General features: G+C 49.7%; 1 protein-coding gene across 6 annotated transcripts in view; it reads left to right on the top strand.

Moving 5' to 3' along the window:
- Positions 1-210: 210 nt before the first annotated feature.
- Positions 211-22,525, top strand: part of HIVEP3 (HIVEP zinc finger 3) — a 303,760-nt gene continuing 281,445 nt past the window's right edge. For 3 of the 6 annotated variants that reach the window (XM_059868573.1, XM_059868574.1, XM_059868575.1), the window contains exon 1: positions 1,046-1,579. The gene's annotated coding sequence lies outside the window, so the exon portion shown is untranslated. Of the gene's footprint in view, positions 331-1,045; positions 1,580-22,525 lie in introns of those variants that run through there. The other 3 variants (XM_059868572.1, XM_059868576.1, XM_059868571.1) reach the window with 2 other exon arrangements.

Below are 22,525 nucleotides of genomic sequence, written 5' to 3' on the forward strand. Positions count from 1 at the left end.
GCCGGCCCCGCGGCCCCGGCGGTGCTCGCAGCCGCGGGGACCCGGTGGTCCCGGGGGGCTCGGGGCGGCCGCGGGCGGGCAGCGATGCTGGGCTGCCGCTGACATTTCCGCCCGCCGGTGCCCAGCCAATTGGCGGGGCTGGAGCAGCCACACATGAAATATGATGATTTTCAGGAGGAGGAGGAGGTGGGGGGGGGAGAGGGCGGGAGAGCCGCCGGCTCGCATGCCGGGGGCTGCGCACAGCCCGGCCGGAGGCGAGCGCGGCCGGAGGAGCCGCAGCACCCGGGGATGGCCCCGAGCACTGACCAGGAGGATGCCACCGCCACCCAGGTGGGCCGGGCACGGTGGCACCACGGCCGGGGGACGCTGCCCTGGGGCCTGGGGACGCGCAGCTTTGGGGGGATCTGTCCTGTCCCCCCCCAGAGCTGATGGCTCGGCGCTGTCCCCGGCGAGCTGCGCCACACACGGGGCCACCGGCGCTGCTTAGCGGAGGGCTGAACTTTTTTGGGGGGAGTTCGGTCGGGTTTGGTAAAAACCCGGAACGCCAGCCCTGGAAGGACGCGGTGCTGCTGTTCCAGAGCTGCTCGGTTCAAACTTCGCAGCCTGGTCCTCAGTTTGATGGGAAGCACTTGACAGAGCTGCTCTGTGCCTGGCGTTAACCCTCTCCCAGCTCCGGCAGGGCTGGAAGCTGTTAATCCCGAAAAATTCACTCGCAACAAATTTAACCCCACTAAGGAGCCACGGCAGAACTCCGGGAATGGCATCCAGCAGCTGCTTCTTTTTATAATGACTTTGCATTTATCCCGGAGCCGGCTGGCGAGTTGGCACTTTATTATTATTATTATTATTATTATTTCCCCGAAGGGGAGGGGGTCCGATTAAAAATAATAATCATACAATAATATTCCCGAGGCAACCCTGGGAGGGCAAACCACACCTCCCCGTGCTCCGACTGTGCCACCGCTGTCGCTTTATTAATTTCCCTGCGCCGTGAGTGACAGTCCTCCAGAAGTGATAATTGGTGCGCTGTGTCTTTAAAAGGTTAAAACCCTTTTCAAAAAGGCCTCGACTCATAGTGGGAAAAGACAAGAGAGGCTTTGGCTGGCTTTGGATCCAGAAAACAGCTGCTGATTAGAGTCTGCGTCTTCGGGCTGAATTTATTACATATTTTTCAGCAGCAGGGATTCTAGGAGGAAGCTTCCGTTTGGGTTTCTTGATCGTGGTTTATTTTTATTCAGAGGAATAACAGAGGAAGGATTTGTTCCGGCTGGAGCATGCTCACAACCTGCAAGACCTCCCATTATTAAACTGCCTACTTTGGGCTTTAATATCCATGTGGCATTTTTTTGATTTTTATTAGCGTTATTATTATTTGGCAGCGTGCATCTATTTTTTTTTTTATTTTTTAATAATTTATTCGGAGAGGAAGCTGATCTCGCAATGAGCTTTCTCCTTCCTTACTTGAAACAGGTGCTAATGAAAGAATGCAAATAGCACCGGCTGAGCCGAACATTTCATAAAGAAGGGAACAGCCACCGACCCCACCGCTCCGGGATCTGCCCGCTGGCCCCCGGCAAAGGTAGGCACGGGGGCTTTTGTCGCTATTTTTTTGCTGTTGTTCACTGCGTGGATCTTTGGGATTTTTTCTCGCCCTTCCTTCCTTCCTTCCCTCCCTCTCTGGCTGGCTGCGGGTGCCCAGCCGGCCGGCCAGATTCCATATTTCTCCTCAAAGGTGCCAGCTTGGCGTCCCCAGCCCGCGTCCCCGCGTCCCCACCGGGGGTGGCCGCGGCCACCTCGGCGCTGGGCGAGCGCCCCGAGCTCGCGGTGAGCCCGGCGCTGTCACCGAGCCCAGCCCGGAGCCGCGGCCCCGCCACGCTCGCAGCTACTTTGCCGCTTAATTAGCCCTGGCTGTCGCATGAATTTATCGTCGCTTGACAGCAACTTCATTTTCTCCCACCGTGCGGGGAGGAGGAGGAGGAGGAGGAGGAGGAGGAGGAGGCGGCGGCGATGAATTGGCGCTGGCTGGTGGGAGGCAGCGCTGGGGGCGGTGGGAGGCGATCGCGGGGTGTGACAGGGACGTGCCAGCCGGCCAGGGGCGTGCGGAGGGACGCGGGCTCGGGGACGTGTTGCTCGGGGACCGCCGCGTCCTCCCGGGGCCCCGCCGGAGCCGGAGCCCGGGGCCTGCGCCGCTTCCATCCCTTCCCTCGCCTGCGGCTGCTCCCCGATGCTCCAGCGTCGAGAGAAATACCCAAATTAATCAAATCAAATAAGATTCCAAGGCTCGTTTCAGCAGGAGGTCCCTGCCGGTGGCTGGATCCCTGCACAAAGCGCTGCGGTTGGAGTTTTTTCCTCCTCCTGCTTGGTTTTTTTTGGCTGTGGCATTCGGGGATCAGCCTGCGAGGTTTGTCCTTTGGGAAGCCCGAGTTTTTCCCGGTGTCGGAGGCAGGTGGAGGCATCCGCAGCCCCTTGCGGTACCTGCCCGCGGCTCTGGCCGGGTTTTGTGCCGTGTTCCCAAGCCCGGGCTTGCAGCAGGGACTGCGGTGGCCTCTCCAAGGGCCAAATCCAGCCCTCCTTGGGATGATCCAGCTCCTCTGGCTGTGGGAGCCTCCGAGGGCAGGGATTAGCCCTTTGTCTGGAAGTTTGTGTTTATATTTCGGCGTGTTTAAGCGTTACAGATTTCTGTTCTGGCTGTGCACGCGGGATGTTTGCAGGGGTTTTGCCTGAGCATTCAGGAAAGGATCTGCAAGAAAAGTTTCCCTCGATGAGTTATGCGAGCTGAGGGTGGGCAGCACGTGAAACAAAATATTTATTTTACATAAACAGCCCCTTAAAGCTTCCTCCAGAGAGAACTTGGGAATGTCTGACCTGACAGAGGAAAAGTACCCAAAATTCAATGTGCAGCCTGGTCTGTCCATCCCTCCCCCACTCCAAAAGCAGATGATTTTTAATTAAAAATTTGATATGGGGTGTGTGTGCAGGAAAATAGGATTAAAATGTGTTCTGGAGGCAGCAGGACGGGAATCTTCCTCTGCTCCTGGTTTGGGCTGGGTGAGGGCCCGCAGCACCTCGTGTCCCCTGCCCGGCTGCTCTAGGAGACAAATCCAGGTGCTGATGGCTGCTGGAAAGCCCCAGCCTCGGGCTTTGGGATGTGAGAACATGGATTTTTCCCAAAACCTCCTGTTCCATGTGCCGAGGCAGCTGCTGCTCCTGCAGGATTCACTTCTCGCCGTGCCCGTAACGGAGTTTGCCCAATGCTACTTTTTAAAAATTTTTCTTTTGGAGGTTGCAAATCCTCTGAACTGTACCAGAACATGGGGGGGTCTGGCGTTATTCCCTCCCCCTCTGGCTCAGCTGGAGCACCGGGATCTGTCCCAGCAGTGCCGTGTGCTGCTCCTCCCCACGCCCAGCGCCCGCTGTGCTCAGGGAAACCGTGGGGATGAGAAGAAAGCCCGAGTGAGTGGTGCCTGAGGGGGGAGGATGGAAGGTGTTCTTCCTACAGAAGGTGGTTTTTCCTTATGGACATGTCTTCCTTATGGAAAGTGGCATTTCGCCTATGGAAGTTTGTATTTTGCCTATGGACGTTGGTGTTTCCCCTATGGAATTTGGTATTTCTCCTATGGAAGGTGGTGTTTTCCCTATGGACACTGGTATTTCCTCTATGGACGTTGATATTTCCCTTATGGATGTTAGGGTTTCCCCTATGGAATGTGGTGTTTTCCCTACAGAAGTTTGTATTTTCCCTATGGAATTTGCTATTTCCCCTATGGACATTGGCATTTCCCCTATGGAAAGTGGTGCTTTCCCTATGGAATTTGGTATTTCCCCTATGGACGTTGGTGTTTTTCCTATGGAATTTGTATTTCCCTATGGAAGGTGGCATTTCCTCTATGGACTTTGGTATTTCCCCTATGGAAGGTAGTGTTTTCCCTATGGAATTTGATATTTCCCCTATAGAAGGTGGTGTTTTCCCTATGGAGTGTTTTCTCTATATGACATTGGCATTTCCCCTATGGAAAGTGGTGTTTCCCCCATGGAAGTTGGCATCTCCCCTATGGAATTTGGTATTTCCCCTCTGGAAGGTGGCGCTTCCCCTATGGAAGTTGGTTTATCCCCTATGGAAGTTGGTTTATCCCATATGGAAGTTGGTGTTTCCCATATGGAAGTTGGTGTTTCCCCTATGGAAGTTGGTTTATCCCCTATGGAAGTTGGTTTATCCCATATGGAAGTTGGTGTTTCCCCTGTGGAAGTTGGTGTTTCCCCTATGGAAGTTGGTGTTTCCCATATGGAATTTAGTGTTTCCCATATGGAAGTTGGTGTTTCCCTATTAAAGCATAATGCTGAGTTTGGGTTTCTCTGCTGCCTCTGGGGCCGTGAACATTTTCGTGCACAACCCAAGCCCTGGTCCAGCCCCTGGGGCAGGACACGGCGGGGTTTGTCCCAGAGCTCTCAGCACAGCTGTGGCACCTGAGCCCTGCCAGGAGCTGCTCTGTGACACCTGAGTGCGACTTGGTGGCCCTGCATCTTTATGATTTTTATGATTTCACCCCCACTGAGAAAGGGAAATGAAGCTGGTTTTGCCCCAGGCGCTTCTCAGCACAGGTGGTGGCACCTGAGCCCTGCCAGGAGCTGCTCTGCAGCCTCTGTGACACCTGAGGACCAGTGGGAATTTATGGGCCTGTGTCCCCATGACTTTTATAATTCCACCCCCAGTGAGAAAGAGAAATAAAACTGGTTTTGTCCCAGGCACTGCAGCCCAGCTCATCTGGCACTGGAAAGGATTCTGGTCGTTATTTTCCTTGAAAGAGTCATAAAACTCCTGTAACACCCCCAGCACACCGAGCCCGGGCCTCCAAAGGTCCCTCCAGCATCCTGGCTGTTCCTGGGAATGGCAGTTCCCTGGGAAAGGGGAGATTTCCTGGGAATTCAGAGTGCAGCTGATGGGCCAGAGGGTTTTATGGAGCCCTGGAGGAGCAGGGGTCAGAGAGCTGAACGGCCTCCTCTTCTTCCCCCTCCTCCTCCTCCTCCTGAGGCACACTCTAGTCCTGGATTTCCACCTGGATAGAATTCCCAGGATTTGCTCTGCGCTCAGGATGCGGAGCTGGTGGGGGATGAGCAGGAGAACAGGAGCTCCCCGCTGACCTGAACCCCGCATTTCTGATGGGGCCGGCAGCGGGATCCGTCTGTCCGCGCTGCTGGGAGCGCAAACCGCTCTGCGTCACTTTGGGGTTAAAAACCTCGTTTTGTGCAATGTCCGCTCCACCTCTGCCACTGGAAAATGTGGGATAGCACTGGAATAACGTGGGATGGCATGGGAGTAATGTGGGATAGTGTGGGAATAATGTGGGATAGTGTGGGAATAATGTGGGATAGGATGGGAATAACGTGGGATAACATGGGAATAACGTGGGATAGCACAGGAATAACGTGGGATAGCACGGGAATAACGTTGGATAGCATGGCAATAACGTGGGATAGCTTGGGAATAACGTGGGATAACATGGGAATAACGTTGGGTAGCATGGGAATAATATGGGATAGCACAGGAATCACGTGGGATAACAGGGATAACATGGGATAGCATGGGAATAATGTGGGATAGCTTGGGAATAATGTGGGATAGGATGGAAATCATGTTGGACAGCATGGGAATCATGTGGGGCAGCACAGGAATAATGTGGGTTAAAATGGGAATGTTGTGGGATAGCCTGGGAATAACGTGGGATGGTATGGGAATAATATAGGATGGCACAGAAATAATGTGGGATAGGATGGGAATAATGTGGGGTAGCATGGGAATAATGTGGGATAGCTTGGGAATAACATGGGATAACATGGGAATAATGTGGGATAGGATGGGAATAATATGGGATAGCACAGGAATCATGTGGGATAATGAGATTAATGTGGGATAGGATGGGAATAATGTGAGATAGGATGGGAATAATGTGGGATAGCACAGGAATCATGTAGGATAATGGGAATAATGTGGGATATGATGGGAATAATGTGGGATAACATGGGAATAACGTGGGATAGGATGGAAATCATGTTGGACAGCATGGGAATCATGTGGGGCAGCACAGGAATAATGTGGGTTAAAATGGGAATGTTGTGGGATGGCATGGGAATAATATGGGATGGTATGGGAATAATTTGGGATAACATGGGAATAATGTGGGATAGCATGGAAATAACATGGGATAGCTTAGGAATAGAATGGAATAGCATGGGAATAATGTGAAATGTCATGGGAATAACATGGGGCAGCATGGGAATAATGTGGGGTAACATGGGAATAACATGGGACAGCTAAGGAATAACGTGGGATATCACAGAAATGGTGAGCCCAGTTCCCCTTTTATTTCCCTGCTTAAAGCTACGTGGTGATACCTGAAGAGGATTTTCCAAAATGACTTAAAGGGCTGGTGCCTGCTACCCCTACTGAGCCATGGTTTGGACCCTTATTTGCCCATACTCCTGACCCATATTTACCCCTATTCCTGACCCATATTTTGGACCCATTTTCACCCATACTCTTGATCCATATTTACTTATATTTTCCCATATTCTTGACCCATATTTACTCATTTTTTCTCATATTTTGACCCATATTTACCCATTTTTACCCATATTCCTGAGCCATTTTTACCCATATTCCTGACCCATATTTACCCATTTTTACCCCTACTCCTGAGCCATATTTACCCATTTTTACCCCTACTCCTGAGCCATATTTACCCAATTTTACCCCTACTCCTGACCCATATTTACCCATTTTTACCCCTTCTCCAGACCCATATTTATCCATTTTTACCCCTTCTCCAGACCCATATTTACCCATTTTTACCCCTTCTCCAGACCCATATTTACCCATTTTTACCCCTTCTCCAGACCCATATTTACCCATTTTTATCCCTACTCCTGACCCATATTTACCCATTTTTACCCCTACTCCTGACCCATATTTGCCCATTCTCACCACATTCCTGCCCTTCCTGCAGCAGGGCTCTCAGGATCCACAGGCCACATCCCTCCCTTCAGTCCTTTAAAAAGCTCTGAAACTTTTTCATGCCAAGAATGGAAACGCTGCAGCTCCCTAAGTCAGGGATTTTCTCTTGCTGCTGTGGGGGGGGACCAGCTTGGCCTTTTTTGTTCCTTTTTAACCTTTCTGCATCTTTACTTTTCCTCCTGTGTGGGAACTGAGGAGGAGGGAGGAGGGGGAGCCTCCTGGCCGAGCTCGCAGTGGGAGTCCCTGGCAGATTGAAAATACAAATAATAAGTTCTGACTCTAAGCCCCAACTGCAGACAGCAGCCCTGGCTGGGGTTTTGGGGTTGTTTTTTGATTTTAGATCATTATTTGCTGGGCAGGCTCTGGAAAATGCTGAAGGGGAAGCACATTTTGCTGTGGAGCCAAAGGGGGTTTGGGGCTGTTTCAGGGGAGATGTCACACCTGGAATGGAATAATGGGATCATTTAACCAGGCTGGGGCAGTCTGGGCTCAGGGGGGCTCTGGGGTGCTGCTGGAATCCCCAGGGAGCCCTGGGAATTGCTGCTGGGATGGTCTCCGGGAGCTGCTCCCAGCCTGGACGTGCTCTGTGTCCCACGAGGCCCTGACCCCACTCCCTGCAGCTGGGACAGGAGGATCCCACAGGAGGATCCCGTGGGATTCCAGCGGAATTCCCAGTCCTGGAGCAGCCCAGATTTCAGTGCTGCACAATCTGTCCCTCCCTGGCTTCTCTGGGGGACCTTGGGAAGGAGCTGGGACAATAAAATCCAGGGGAGGAGCTGCCCATGGATGGCTGGATCATCTCCTGCCACAGGAGGGTCCCACAGGAGGGTCCCACAGGAGGGTCCCACAGGAGGATCCCACGGGAGGGTCCCACAGGAGGATCCCACGGGATTTTCCAGCCCTTCCTGTGGATTTTCCACCCCTGGAGCAGCTCAGATTTCAGTGCTGCACAATCTGTTTCTCACAGATGCCAGCTTGGGAAAGAGCTGGGACAATAAAATCTGGTGGAGGAGATGCCCATGGATGTCTGGACCATCTCCTGCCACAAGAGGGTCCCACAGGAGGGTCCCACAGGAGGGTCCCATGGGACTTTCCAGCCCTTGCTGTGGGCCTAGATTTCAGTGCTGCACAATCTTCTCTCCCCAAGGGACCTTGGGAAGGAGCTGAGACAATAAAATCCAGGGGAGAAGATGCTCGATCATCTCCTGCCTCCCTGGGGGAAGGCTCCAGGGCTGCTGCTGCCTCAGGGATGGGAATTGGGGGTTTGGGGGCTGCAGGAACCCCAGATCAGCAGTGAGCAAATCCTGATGTAAGCAGGGATGCTCTGGGATCAGCGAGCCCAGAACTGAGCACTGAGTAAGGGAGGGATGAGAAAAGCTCGTGGTGATGTCAGGGGTGAGCTCAGGGGCCTTGGAAAAGCACCTCGGATCCAAACACAACTCCTCTGCTGCTTTCTTGGCTGCCTTGAGAGCTAAAGCAGATTTTATAATCCCTTGGGTGCTCCTGCATGGGTTTGTTCCTGGTGGATGGGTGGGAAAATCCACGGAATTTACAGAATGACCAGGTTGGAAGAGACCTTCAGGACCGTCGAGTCCAACCCAAACAAAAGGTCCAGGAGGTTTGGAACAACAAAATTGGATTTTAGGTGGAATTTTCTGTGAAGAAGAGCAGGTTCTTGGGAAGGGCTCAGCTGCACCGTCCTCGTCCCTGTAACCCCAAACATCCCCCCAAAACATTCCAGCATTTCCAGTCCTCCCAGCCAATTCCCCTTTGTGTTTTAATCCACAAAAATAAATTTATCCTCATCTCTCTGTCCTTTACCTGCCTCTGTGGTGCTGTTCACAGTCCCTGCATTTGCAGGGATATTCATTTCACCGCAGTTTTCGTAGCTTGGGCTCATATTTTGAATTTTTTTTTGTTTCCCGTACTTCTGGCATCAGAGGGAATTTCATGGGAGAGTGCAAATTGCCGAGACAAACAACTTGTTTTGTTGTGAAGGGCTCCAAAGCAGTTTGGTCGGGTTTTTCCTGAAAAAAACCCACCAAAAACCTCCTTGCTGCAGGGAATTTGGGGTGAGGAAGGAATTCTCCTGTGCAGCAGGAATGTCCCCAAACCCACATGGTGATATTTGATTGACTATAACTTGGACTAATTAATGGGAGAGGAATTCTGCGCAGGGAATAACAAAAATCTGGTGGCTGGAAGGGGAAGGAAGAGAAATATTTATGGGTTAGAGGAGGGGCATGGAGGGGTCAGGAGAGCAAGAACTGCAGATTTTAACAAATAAATCAGGTAATTATAAAGATATTGCTGTTTTAGCCAAAGAAATTGGGATTTTTGGGGTGTTAGGTTGATGTTGAGAGCAAAAGGTGCTTCTCAGCAGGGGTAAAAATGAAATTATTTCACTCCTAATTAAGCTGGATTCATCATTAGTAGGATTTAATTTGGCTTTGGGGGGTCAGGAGGAGCTGGAGGCAAGAATCCTAAAAGAAAATGGGAAGTTGTGTTCCTAAATTGCAGAAGGGGAATTATTTTTGTTCCCCCATCCCTGAGGGAATCCAGGGACACAATTCCCCAGGGTTTCTGTCTTTGGGGCAGGAGAAGGAACCTTGGGGTTCGCTTTGGGTTTGTCTTGGAGGGCAAAATGTCCCTGGGCTGATCCTCCCTGGCAGGAAATGCCACTGTGTGGGGTTTGAGTGGGGTTGGAGTGGGGTTTGTGTGGGATCAGAACAAGAAATGCCATTTGTGTGGGGTTTGAGTGGGATCAGAACAAGAAATGCCATTTGTGTGGGGTTTGAGTGGGGTTTGAGTGGGATCAGAACAAGAAATGCCATTTGTGTGGGGTTTGAGTGGGGTTTGTGTGGGGTTTCTGTGGGATTTCTGTGGGGTTTGTGTGGGGTTTGTGTGGGATCAGAACAAAAAATGCCATTTGTGTGGGGTTTGTTTGGGGTTGTGTGGGGTTTGAGTGGGACCAGAGCTGCAAATGCCATTTTTGTGGGGTTTGTGTGGGTTTTGAGTGGGATCAGAGTAACAAATGCCATTTGTATGGGATTTATGTGGGACTAGAACAGGAAATGCCATTTGTGTGGGGTCTGTGTGGGGTTTGTGTGGCACCAGAGCTGCAAGCACCAGTTCTGTGGGGTTTCTGTGGGGTTTGAGTGGGATCAGAACAAGAAATGCCATTTGTGTGGGGTTTGAGTGGACTTTCTGTGGGGTTTGAGTGGGACCAGAGTAACAAATGCCATTTGTATGGGATTAATGTGGGACTAGAACAGGAAATTCCACTTGTGTGGGGTTTCTTTGGGGTTTACGTGTCACCGGAGCAGCAAATGCCACTTCTGTGGGTTTGAGTGGGACTAAAACAAGAAATGCCATTTGTGTGGGGTCTGTGTAGGGTTTGTATGGGGTTTGAGTGGGACTAGAACAAGAAATGCCATTTGTGTGGGGTTTGAGTGGGGCTTGTGTGGGGTTAGAGTAGGTTTATGTTGGTTTGTGTGGGCCCAGAGCTGCAAATGCCATTTGTGTGGGACTAGAACAGGAAAAACCATTCGTGTGGGGTTTGTGCGGCACCAAGGCTCAAAATGCCACGTGTATGTGGTTTGTGTGGGGTTTGAGTGGGACCAGAACAAGAAATGTCGTTTCTGTGGGGTCTGTGTGGGACTAGAACAGGAAAAGCCACTTGTGTGGGGTTTGTGTGGGACTCGAACAGGAAAAGCCATTTGTGTGGGGTTTGTGTGGGGTTTGAGTGGGTTTGTGTGACCCCAGTGCTGCAAATGTCAGTTCTGTGGGGTTTCTGTGGGGTTTCTGTGGGGTTTGAGTGGACTTTCTGTGGGGTTTGTGTGGGCCCAGAGCTGCAAATGCCATTTGTGTGGGATTTATGTGGGACTAGAACAGGAAATTCCATTTGTGTGGGACCAGAGTAGGAAATACCACTTGTGTGGGGTTTATGTGGGGTTTGTGTGGCACCAGAGCTGCAAACATCAGTTCTGTGGGGTTTCTGTGGGGTTTCTGTGGGGTTTCTGTGGGGTTTCTGTGGGGTTTCTGTGGGGTTTGCATGACCCTACAGCTGCGAATGCCAGTTCTGTAGGGCCCAGTGCCATGGGGGCTGCAGGAACAGCTCCTTCCCCTCCTCTTGTAATTCCATGCCCCAATTCCAACATCCCAAGATGGAGGATATCAATATCAGGCCTTTGGGATAATGGGAATAACCCCAGAACTCGAAGGAGTCCAGGAAAACTCACCTGGGGAGCAGCCAGGAAGTGCCTGAATTCCCAAAATATCGAATCCAGCTGGAATTCAGCCCCTCCAGGGTGCAGGAATGCAGCAAATTGGGATAAAACTGCACAAAAACTCTGGGAATGGGAGGCAGGGCTGAGATTCCTTTTGCCACAGGAATTTTGGGATGCAGGAATTTTGGGATGCAGGAATTTTGGGATGCAGGAATTTTGGGATGAAGGAATTTTAGGATACAGGAATTTTGGGCTGTAGAATTTTAGGATACAGGAATTTTGGGATGCAGGAAGTTTGGGATACAGGAAGTTTGGGATACAGGAGGTTTGGGATACAGGAAGTTTGGGATTCAGGAATTTTGGGCTGTAGGAATTTTGGGATGCAGGAAGTTTGGGATACAGGAAGTTTGGGATACAGGAAGTTTGGGATTCAGGAATTTTGGCAGTCTGGGCCCTCCTGGGCCCATCAGTTCCTGGGCCAAGCACTTCCCAGTGCTGCTCCTGGTGGGATTTTATCCCTTGGGGAGATTTTCCAGATTTAAGGATAATACCTAGATCAGGAGGAACACTAGGAAGCTGCAATCAGCCCCTATCCATCATTATCCCAGCTTTATTTTGGGATTTGGGTGCATTTTAAGGCCTGAACCCTTCCCTGAGCAGCCAGTTCTGAACAACACTGAGAATTCCAAGGGCGATTTCCCAGCTCTCTGCCCATCCCAGGTTCCTGTTGCTCCTGTTGCTATTTCTGTCCATATTTATTATTTTTTTTTCCCAATCCATTTGGATTTTGCCACTGGAAAGCTGCTCAGGGCCTTGAGCCGTCTGCAGGAGCCCACCCCCAGCTCCAAAGTGCAATTTAGCATAAAAACCCATCAAAATCTTCATTATGGACCAACTCTCCCGGCTGAAAAACCCTAAAACCAACTCGGCAGTGGGGAGCAAAGGTGGAGGAGGGGGGAGAGAATCGAATATCCCAGAAAGTTGCAAAGTGCAGCATTCCAGAGTGGGAATAAGAGCTGGAGGGTGAATGTGCAATCACAACCTCCTTTTGTCTGCGGGCTGTTGATGGGCGAAGCTGCAATCTCGTGGCAATAAATAGATATTTAAGATAAGCTCCGGCGTGTAATTAAAGACTTCTGCCACACGGCCAGATGCGCTGCCTTTATCTTTGTGTAAATGAGAGCAGAGCGGGGCTCGGCTGCGCTGAGAGCCCAAAAAAAAGGGGAAAAAAGGTTCTTTGTCCCAGTTTGCATCCGTTTGCTGCAGGGTGGGGGGGAGGGAGAGATGGGACCGTCCCCAACCCAGGGAAACTGGGAATTTCAGCGCTCCAAGGGCTGAAGGGGATTAAATGTGTTGGGGAAAGGTGAACCCTCAAACAGGAGGGTTTCCCTGATTTCCCAGTATTTTGGGAAGGAAATCCAGAGAGGGAGGGATGGAAATTCAGGGAGGGAGGGACAGAATTTTAGGGAGGGAGGGATGGGACCATTCCCTCCCCAGGAAAACTGAGAATTTCAGTGCTCCAAGGGCTAAAGGGAATTAAATGAGTTGGGGAAAGGTGAACTCTCAGCCAGGAGTGTTTCCCTGATTTCCCAGTGTTTTGGGAAGAAAATTCTGGGAGGGAGGGATGGAAATTCAGTGAGAAAGGAATGGAGTTTTAGGGAGGGAGGGATGGAATTTTAGGGAGGGCTGTCCCTTCCCAGGAAAACTGGGAATTTCAGTGCTCTAAGGGCTGAAGGAAATTAAATGCATTGATAAAAAGTGAACCCTGAGCCAGGAGCCCTCAGTTTCCCTGATTTTCCAGTGGTTTGGGATGGAAACCAGGGAGGGAGGGGTGGAAATTCAGGGAGGGAGGGAGGGATGGGACCATTCCCTCCCCAGGAAAGCTGGACATTTCAGTGTTCTGAGGAGCTGAAAGGAATGAAATGTGGTGTGGGCACTGCTGATAAAAGGTGAACTTCAGCCAGGAGCATTTCCCTGATTTCCCTGCTGGACTCTAGGACGGGATTTGTACCCCTGGGAATTCCTGCTGGACTCGAGGATGGGATTTGTACCCCTGGGAATTCCTGCTGGACTCTAAGATGGGATTCATTTGGAATTTCTTGGGTTTATGTACTGGAATTTTGCCTTCTTTTTCTTAAAATGGTAAAATTGTTGAGTTAAGGTTTTGAGCAATTTTTTATGAGAGTCTCAGGATGGAATTCAGGCTCACCAGGGCTCTGACTCTGCCCCTGCTTTGTCCTCATCCCACAGGAGGGGTGGGATCAAAGCTCTGGGCTGAGCCCAAGCTCTGGAGCAGGTTTAGCCCCAGCAGCTCCCTGGGAGGGAATTCTGGGACCACTGAGGCTGGAAAAGCCCCCCAGGACCATCAATCCCCACCTTGCCACAGCCCAGAGCAGCATGCAGGTGTTCCTTGGGCACCTGCAGGGGTGGGGACTCCAAACCTCCCTTCCAGTGTCACTCTGACATTCCAATGGCAGGTCCCCCTTTCTGTGTGCCCCAGGGCTGCAGCAGGACCCAGGGCACAGAAATCCTGGGAAAACGTGCCCTGGGGTCCTGGGGGATGTTTGGAACGGCCAGGAAGGCCCCCAAAAAATCAGAATTCTCTTGGATCTGTGAACTGTGCAGCGCAGCAGGGTGGGAAGTTGGAAGCAGCAGGGGGCTTGTGCAAGGCCCTGGCAAAAAATCCACCTGAGTGGGGAGAATTCCATCCTGGATCCCCTGGAACAGCGAGGTTTGGTTCCAAGCAGTGCCTGTGTCATTAGTGGGGTCTGCTTCGAGCTTTTCCAGCAGCCCCTTGGATTTCAGACCCCCAATTTGGGCTGGAATCCTTAAAAAAATGGACAAGATGTGATGTTGTGTTTTAGGGATAAAAAACTGGGAAGGAGAAGAGGAAAGCAGAATTTCTTTGGGGATTTCTACTCCTGGGAATTCCTGCTGGACTCTGGGATGGGATTTGTACCCCTGGGAATTCCTGCTGGACTCTAGGATGGGATTTGTACCCCTGGGAATTCCTGCTCGAGTCTAGGATGGGACTCATTTGGAATTTCTTGGGTTTATGTACTGGAATTTTGCCTTCTTTTTCTTAAAATGGTGAAATTGTTGAGTTAAAGTTTTGAGCAATTTTTTATGAGATTCCTTTCTTTTTTTCAATGAGCTCTTGGTGTTTTCCCTCTGTTCTGCCACTCCTCTCCCACTTAGGCCAGCCCAAATCCTCTCTAAGCTCAGTATTTGTACCTTGATCCTGACTAACTCTGACTTTAAGTCAAATATTTGATTCCTGGATGTTTTTCCCCGTTCCAAACCCCAAGAAATGGCAGAGCCAAGCTCCCACCCAATAACCCCACTCTGCTTTTTGGGAAATGGGTTTTTCCCAGGCTAAACCCTTTTAAAACCCTTAAAGCTGCATAAGCAGCTTAAACCCAGCTAAAGCCTGAGATCATTTTAAACAGCTTGTGCCAATAGAGAGACTTAGATTATTGTAAATACCTTAAACAGATCTGCAGCTTTAGGGGGGAATTTGGCCAGATTTGGTTGATTATTTGATTTGGGTGATTTTGGTGTCACCACTGGGTGACTCTGCCCAGTCACTCCTGGCTGGGAGACAGAAATTCAGGGAATTTGGGGATTTCTTGATACATTTTGGATGTTTGTTTGGCAGTTTGACTGCAAACATGGCAGGAAAATCTGAATTTGTGACCGTAACCCTGCCCTCGTGCTCAGCTCAGGATCACCTGTCCTTCCTGGACCTTTGGGTTATTTGGGAGAAATCTGCAGCTGATTTGCAGGAAAAGTAGGATTTTGTTCCACAGGTGAGGATTTTCAGCACCTGGGCTGCCCTGTGCAGTCTGGATTCTCCTAAATCACTTTTAGAGCTTTGAAAATCCCACCTTCAATGTGGTGCGTCAATTAAACCTCGTTAAAAATGGGAATAAATTGGGGAAGGGGTCCAGACTGAGGGGAGTTCTGCCTGCTCCTCACTCCACATCCTCCCCATGTCCCTGTGGGATCTGATCCTCCCATTTTTTGGAGATGAACAATCAGGATTAATTCAGGCTCAGAGATTTGAAGAGTTTGGTTTATTCCCAAATTAAATCAGAGGAGTTTCACTTACCTGGAGAGCCAAGTTGTTCCCACAGAGGCAATTTCTGGGAGCTGATGGAGCAGCAGCCCCTGGAATATTTTCTCCAGGAGATAAAACCCACCAAAGCTGAAAAGAAAAACCATCAGGGAAAATTTCCACTTGGAATTCCTCAGCTGGGAAAAGGAGCTCAGGCACTTCCCTGCTGCTGGAATGTGGGATGGGATTGGTACCCCTGGGAATTCCTGCTGGAATCTGGGATAGGATTTGTGCCATGGAGAATTCCTGCTGGACTCTGGGATGGGATTTGGACTCTGGGATGGGATTTGGACTCTGGGATGGGATTTATCCCCAGGGGAATTCCTGCTGGACTCTGGGATGGGATTTGTACCATGAAGAATTCCTGCTGGACACTAGAATGGGAATTGGACTCTGGGATGGGACTGGTATCCCTGGGAACTCCTGCTGGAATCTGGGATGGGATTTGTACCCCTGGGAATTCCTGCTGGACTCTGGGATGGGATTTGTACCATGGAGAATTCCATTTAGACTCTGGGATGGGATTTGTACCCCTGGGAATTCCTGCTGGACTCTGGGATGGGATTTGTACCATGGAGAATTCCATTTAGACTCTGGGATGGGATTTGTACCCCTAAGAATTCCTGCTGGACTCTGGGATGGGATTTCTCTCCTGGGAATTCCCGGTCCCCCTCACCCAAACTGCAGCTCCTGGGACACAGAACCAGCCTGGGCTGGGATTCTCCTCCAGTCCTACTCCTGGTTTTGGTGCTGTGGGATTTGTGTTTATTGGGAGCACCCTGGGAAAGGGAATTGGTGCTGGAGCAGGAGGGGTTTGAGGTGGTGCTTAAAATGCAGAACTGAGCTGAAGGTCTCTGCTCTGCTCCTGCACTGGGACTGACCCAGGTGAACAGGAGGGGAAAATCATGCAAGTACAAAAACGTTTGGGACTGAAGAGACTTTAAAGCTCATCCCATTCCACCCCTGCCTTGGGACACCTCCCACTGTGCCAGGGACACCTCCCACTGTGCCAGGGACACCTCCCACTGTGCCAGGTGCTCCCAGCCCCAGTGTCCAGCCTGGCCTTGGGCACTGCCAGGGATCCAGGGGCAGCCCCAGCTGCTCTGGCAATTCCAGCCCAGCCCCTCCCCACCCTGCCAGGGAACAATTCCCAATTCCCAAGATCCCATCCAGCCCTGCCCTCTGGCACTGGGAGCCATTCCCTGGCTCCTGTCCCTCCATCCTTGTCCCCAGTCCCTCTGCAGCTCTCCTGGAGCCCCTTCAGGCCCTGCAAGGGCTCTGAGCTCTCCCTGGAGCCTTCTCCTCTCCAGGGCAGCACCCCCAGCTCTCCCAGCCTGGCTCCAGAGGGGCTCCAGCCCTGCAGCAGCTCCGTGGGCTCCTCTGGGCTCTCTCCTGCAGTTCCAGGTGCTGCTGAGGTTGGAATTCTGAGCTCTGCAGGTGGGGAATCACCTGAGAGGGGCAGAGGGACAGAATCCCCCTTATCCTGCTGCTCACAATGCTGGGATGGATGGACACCCATGGATGGATGGGAAAATGTGGCAGCTCTTGTGGGAAGGGCCGACCTGGAGCAGAGCTGGGATCGCCATCCATTGGCAACAGCTCCTTCCCATCTTGCCTGTGTCCCCATGGGACAGACAGATATGGATCTCCATTATCCCAAGGAAACAGAATTTTAGGATTTTAATCATTTGAACTTGCAAGGGAGGTTGGAAAACGGAGGGGAAATTTCCAGTTTCATTTTCAGATTCCCAGGCTGGATCACTCACTTGGGTTATTCACAGTGCAGCCCTTAATGAGTTCTGGGCTCTGGCATTTTCATCCCCTGATAAATGAATTTGTTATTCAGAACAGCGGAGGTGAGCGCTCTTTGGAGGGAATTGCTTTCCTTCAGCCTGCCAAGCCCTGAATTCTCTCAGGTCAGGCTGATTTTTATCCCCTTCCTGGATGTTTTCCTGCTCCCAGTGCTGGCATCCTGCAGTTTGCACCTCCCTGGGGCTGAACTGCAGAGCTGAGCCTGGGGATCCTCTTGGATTTGTGTTGCTCCCAGAGAAAGGCAGGAATGATGAATCTGACTCAGAAGGCTGATTTATCATTTTATGATACTTTATTGTATTAAAGAATGCTATACTAAACTATACTAAAGGATACAGAAAGGATACAGACAGAAGGCTAAAAGATAATAATGAAACTCGTGACTGTCTCCAGAGTCTGACACAGCTTGGCCCTGATTGGCCAAAGAGTGAAAACAACTCCCAGCAGAATGCAATGGAACAACCACCTGTGGGTGAACAATCTCCAAACACATTCCACATGAGCACAGCACAGGAGAAGCAAATGAGATAAGAATTGTTTTCCTTTTCTCTGAGGCTTCTCAGCTTCCCAGGAGCAAAATCCTGGGCGAAGGGATTTTTCCAGAAAAGGTCAATGCCACATCATCCCAGTGAGTCCCTTCCATCTGGGAATATCCCAGGATCTGCTCCATGTCAGGAGCTGCCCATGGTGGGTGGGGTGCTCCAGCCCCATGCAGGTGCTGCAGGGTGGGGAAGGAGCTTTGCAGCTCCCTAAAATCAGTCAGGGTTTAGGGTGGGCTGGGATGGGTTGGAAAACAGGCAGGGCTCTGGCAGCCAAGGGTTTGGTGTGGATTTGGGAGGGGATAAATGAGGGATTGATCTCACCTCGGAGTAAAACTCCAGAGCCTCCTTCCCCTGGGTGCTCAGCAGCTCCGGGGCTCCTTCAGACTCCCTGGAAAGCTGGGGAGGATCTTTGGGATGTGGGGCTGACCCTGCACAGGGAGCAGGGGAGTGGGAAGGCAGAATATCCCCAGGATCACTGGATGCCTTGGGAAGGCTGACCCAGAACAGAGACCAGACAGAGCTAAAGAATAAAGCAGGGATTTATTCCAAGGATCTCCTCCATGGATCCACCTTGGGCAGCACCAGAGCCCAGCCAGGGCTGCACCCAAGATGAACCAAAATGGCCCCAAAATGCACGGCTGGGCACGGGGTCTCTCCCTGGGATCAGTTCTGCTCCATTTGCACCTTGCAGTTCATTGTCCCAGCCCAGCTTTAGCCCAGGCAGTCCCACCCTGCTTGTTTTTCTCTCTCCAGCCCACGGGGTTTGTGCTCCTGGGCTGAGATTTGGGTCATTTGTCCTTGGTCCCAGCTGGAGCAGGAATTGTTTTGTCTCCCTGCTCTGTGCACAGAGCTCATCATCCCATAATGTGAACCCAGACCCACTCACTACAGCAGCACAGAACCTGAAAAATAGAAAATTTAAAACCTGAGGCACCATCACCTCAAACTCCTTCTGCTCCATGTCCAAACGTGTGGAGCTGCGCCAGGACACACCTGGGCTGTCCCAAAGAGCTGCTGGAGGAGCTGGGAACACCAATCCCAGCAGGATCCATCCCACCCTTCCTCCTCCTCCTCCTGCTCTGCTCCAGAGTTTTCGTGGAAAAGCGCTGATGCTGCAGCAGAGCTCCCAGGAAAGTTCCTCCCATAAAATAAAACTGGAACAAGGAGCCAGAACGCATAAAAAAGGAAAAAAAAAAAACCAACAACAAAAAAAAAAAAAACCCAGAATGAAACGGAACAGGAAAGGGTCACAAGGATTGTGAGGAAGGATGGAAAAGGGGAACAGCAATAAAATCCCGTGGGTTTGGTCAGGACATTTCCTAGAGAACAGTAAAAGTAAAAATTAGCTCCGTTCCCTGGAAACCTGCAGTTCTGAGTAAAAGGTTTTTCGTCCATACTCATAAATATGCTTTTAACGGGGATTTTTATTAGAAGTGCTCCTTTTAAAACTTTTAAATTGTGGATTTTTATTTAAAATGTTCCTTTTAAAACTTTTATTTTCTGGATGTCTTTCTTGTAACCTCCCATTGCTTTTCCATCCCTGCTGGGACATCCTCCCATGTCCTGTGACACCAAACATTGCTGCTGATTCCTGAAAATTCTGCAGGATTCCTGGTACCACACCCAGCTCCCGGCCTTTCCTTTTGGGACAGCGTTTGCTAGTGGAGAATAGCACTTAAAAAATTAAATAGTAAAAAAATAAAAGCATTTTCTTTAGATTATTGAATGTCTCCAAGTGTTTGTCTGCATCATATCCCATTTTTTTCTCATTTTTCTCATGAGGTGATGACCTACCTGAGCAGAATTATGTGTATATATATATATTTATTTATACAAAGAATTAAAAAGAAATTTTTTATCCACAAAGTAGAAGTCAGGAAGAAAGGAAAGCACCAAAATTTAGAATTTCTTGCTGGAACATCCAAAAAGTTTTTAGAGATATTGGTTATTAAGAGGGAGTAACAGGGAGATTCCTGTGGTGTGGTGAAGAAGTGGTTGTGGCTGAAAGGTGTGCTCAGACCAGGTGGGGATCTATATCTATATCTATATCTATATCTATATCTATATCTATATCTATCTATATCTATATCTATATCATCTATATCTATATCTATATCTATCTATATCATTATTTATATTTATAGGTATAGGTATATTTAGACTTATATTTATTTGTATTTACATTATTATAATTTATTGGTTATTTTTATAATGTCTTAATGATTTTTATGGTATATATTTTTATTATAGATATAATATATATAATTATACCTATTATAGATATATTATAGATATTATATATTATATATACATTATATATTATGATATATATTTTTATATATGTATATCTATAATGATATATATTTATATTTATATTATTTATAGTTACAGGTATAGGTATATTTATGTTTATATCTATTTGTATTTATATTATTATAATTTATTGGTTATTTTTAAAATTTCTTAACGATTTTTATCATTTTAATGTATTTTTTAAAGTGTAATTTCTTGCTCCACCCTCCAAATTGCACCAAACTGCCTCCTCAAAACTCTTCCCTGAAGGTTTTTTTCAATTTTCCTCTTGAAAAAGAATTCATATTTTGATTTTTTGGCACCCCGAGCTGTGATTTGCAAGACAAAAGCGGCTGCTGTGCGTGGAGCCTTTGGGGTTTGGTGTGGCCAAGACTGTGCCTGCTCTGCCAGGACAAAAACCCACCCAGGGGATAAAAACACGGGATAAAAATATGGGATAAAAACATGGGATAAAAACATGGGACAAAAATATGGGATAAAAATACAGGATAAAAATATGGGATAAAAACGTGGGATAAAAACATGGGACAAAAATACAGGATAAAAATATGGGATAAAAACTGGGATAAAAATATGGGATAAACCCAGAGGTGCCCACTGCTGCTGAGGAGGGGCTGTGCCAGGGGGTGCTTGGTTCAGGCTGAGCTGTTTGGGGGTTTGGTTTTCCTCCCCTCCCTGGCTGGAGGGCCTGCTCTGTCCCAGGTGTGGCTGCCCCAGGTGTGTCACTGGTGTGGCTCTGTCCCAGCTGTGTCCCAGCTGTTGCTCTGTCCCAGCTGTGTCCCAGGTGTGTCTCAGGTATGGCTCTGTCCCAGGTGTAGCTGTCACAGGTGTGTCCCAGGTGTGGCTGTCCCAGGCTCTCCTGTCACACCAGGTGTTTCCCAGGTGTGACTGTCCCAGGTGTGTCCCAGGTGTGTCCCAGGTGTGGCTCTGTCCCAGCTGTGTCCCAGGTGTGGCTGTCCCAGGCTCTCCTGTCACACCAGGTGTGTCCCAGGTGTGGCTGTCCCAAGCTCTCCTGTCACACCAGGTGTTTCCCAGGTGTGGCTGTCCCAGGCTCTCCTGTCACACCAGGTGTTTTCCAGGTGTGGCTGTCCCAGGTGTGGCTGTCCCATCTGTGGCTCTGTCCCACGTGTGTTCCAGGTGTGTCCCAGGTGTGGCTGTCCCAGGCTCTCCTGTCACACCAGGTGTTTCCCAGGTATGTCCCAGGTGTTTCCCAGGTGTGTCCCAGGTGTGGCTGTCCCAGGCTCTCCTGTCACACCAGGTGTGTCCCAGGCATGGCTGTCCCAGGCTCTCCTGTCACACCAGGTGTTTTCCTTGGCTCCCAGTACTCCCGGGATGTGTCTCCCCTTGCTGAGCAGAATTCCCCTCCGGCCCTGAAGGGCTAAGGTGTCGTTTCCCTGGAACTGCTGTAGGATCGCTGGGACCTGCAGCCCTAGTTCCCATTTTCCCTGCCTGGCTGATCCATCAGAAGCTCCTTTCCCGCCCTGGCTGGGTGCCCAAATCCTGCTCTTTTATTTTGGGATAACCCCTGAGGAGCTAGAGCTGGCACTGGGGGAGCAGAGGCCGGAGCAGTTTGCGGTCCGTGTTTTCCTGGGAAGTGGGAGGTTCATCCCTGGCTGAGGGTGTGTGGCTCTCGTTTTGGGGCTGAGCACTCACCCCTCCACAGGTGGGACCAGCTCCTTTCTCTCTGTGCCTGTCTGGATGTCCTTCCCTTGTCTGTATATCCTTATCCATACCCTGTCTGGATATCCTTGTCCTATCTGGATATCCTTACCCATACCCTGTCTGGATATCCTAATTCTCTCTGGATACCCTTATCTGGGTATTCTTATCCTATTTGGATATCCTAATCCTATCTGGATATCCTTTACCCTATCTGGATGTCCTTATCCATACCCTGTCTGGATATCCTTATCCATACCCTGTCTGGATATCTGGATATCCTATCTGGATATCCTAGTCCTATCTGGATATCCTTATCCTATATGGATGTCCTTATCCTATCAGAATATCCATACTCTCTCTGGATGTCCTTATCCTGTCAGGATATCCCTATCCTATCTGGAAATCCTTATCCTATCTGGGTATCCTTTTCCATACCCTATCTTGATATCCTTATCCGTACCCTATCTGGGTATCCTTATCCTATTTGGATATCCATACACTATCAGGATATCCATTGCCTGTCTGTATATCCTAATCCAATCTGGATATCCTTATCCATACCCTATCAGGATATCCATACCCTATCAGGATATCCATACCCTATCTGGATATCCTTATCCCATCTGGATATCCTTATCCATACCCTATCTGGATATCTTTATCCTATCTAGATATCTGTACTCTATCTGGGTATCCTACTCCTATCTGGATATCCTAATCCTATGTGGATATCCTTATCCATGCCCTATCTAGATATCCTTATCCTATCAGGATATCCATACACTATCTGAATACACTTATCCTATCTGGATAACTTTATCCTATCTGGATGTCCTTATCC

Source organism: Haemorhous mexicanus, chromosome 27 (assembly GCF_027477595.1).
Source record: "Haemorhous mexicanus isolate bHaeMex1 chromosome 27, bHaeMex1.pri, whole genome shotgun sequence".
NCBI classification, from domain to species: domain Eukaryota; kingdom Metazoa; phylum Chordata; class Aves; order Passeriformes; family Fringillidae; genus Haemorhous; species Haemorhous mexicanus.